The sequence below is a fragment of the Poecilia latipinna genome, unplaced genomic scaffold (genome assembly GCF_001443285.1).
Source record: "Poecilia latipinna isolate Pla-1442-1.1 unplaced genomic scaffold, P_latipinna-1.0 Scaffold1110, whole genome shotgun sequence".
Classification (NCBI taxonomy): Eukaryota; Metazoa; Chordata; class Actinopteri; order Cyprinodontiformes; family Poeciliidae; genus Poecilia; species Poecilia latipinna.
The window spans coordinates 135,224-136,629 of NW_015113726.1; positions in this window are offsets into that span (position 1 = coordinate 135,224).

Below are 1,406 nucleotides of genomic sequence, written 5' to 3' on the forward strand. Positions count from 1 at the left end.
AGACACAAACAAAGAGGTTTGTGTCTCTTCGAAGGAGCGTGACTGAGACTGCATCAGACTCAGTCACTCTTACTTACTTTCCACACCTTACTTTCTAAGGTGATAAATTGAAAAGACCGGCAGGACGGCTCAGAAGTGTGATGTACACTGGATGGAAAACAGAAGCTCAAATGGCAGCAGACATAAGACATGTCCTGGTGGACATGCACAGCCCAGAAAGTTGAAAGTGCTTTGCATCCACATGGTCTCCAACAGCGTCACACTGTTCAGACAGAACACACACTCTCTCTCCACCCAGACATCTTTGTTAATATCAGACTTTAGCTCTGGTTTTGACTCCATGTGAGTGGCGTTGTGCACTCAAACTAAGGTGAGTGTGTTATTGGGAGGGCGGGGAGGTGGGTAGCAGGCGGTGTTAAGTCAAGCAGGAACCCTCAATGTTGCTAATTTATTTACAGATTTAATTAGATGGATAGAGCCCTCACTGATATAAGAAAGAGAGGAGAGATGTTGCCAGCGTTACAGCACTTTAATTATGGTAGCAGGCTCCTGATCCCTGCGCTCTGCTGTCTGGGGAGCCAGTTAATTAAAATCCTCATTATTTTACTTTTAATTAGTTCCCCCCTCTTTTGTTTCCTTTCACCATATGGCCATGTTCCGTGGTCAAATTAACGTAATTGAGCTAATTAAGCCGATCACTTTAATTATTCAAAGCGTTCCGATTGGCCAGGAGAACTTTTCTCCCTCTCCCCTCCCTGACATTCCTGAATGAGGCTCTGAGTTGAAAAGTCGCCCTCTTTGTCATCGTGCTCCTCTGCTGTGAATTATTGCTGCAATAGCTCAGTTCCTCCGTGTTCCTAGACTGTCTCATGTTTCACTACCACACAATAAAGGGTATGCAATGCAGCTTTGTGGCTCTCATGGTGTTCAAAGACGATTCTGAAATATTTGGAACATTTAACACACTATGGTATTTGCTTCAGCAGTCATCTGGCGCTTTAGATTTTTACGTTTCAAATAGCTGTAGCAGCTTAAGAGGCTTTTTGAAGGGTTGTCAACACAGTTCAGATCTTTCAGCAGCATGCTACCAGCCGGATGGTGTTTTTAGAGGATGTTAGGGAGAGTGCAGTGCCTGAGGGTGGATGATCCCTGTCTGTCAGCATTCTTCTAGGGCTAAAACAATACTTGTGAAGTGTTCTTTGACTGCATCATTTCTTCTCAACCTGCTTGCTTGCTTTGTTTTAAGAGAAGTATCTGACTGCAGGGCCCATTACTCTCAGGCCATTTCCTCTTCATTCATTCTTGTCTCTCTTTTCCTAGCAGCTAAACCTAATGTTAAAGTTGACACCTATTTCTAACAATAACAGTTAAATTCTATATTACTTATTAAGCTCTGTACAGCTATG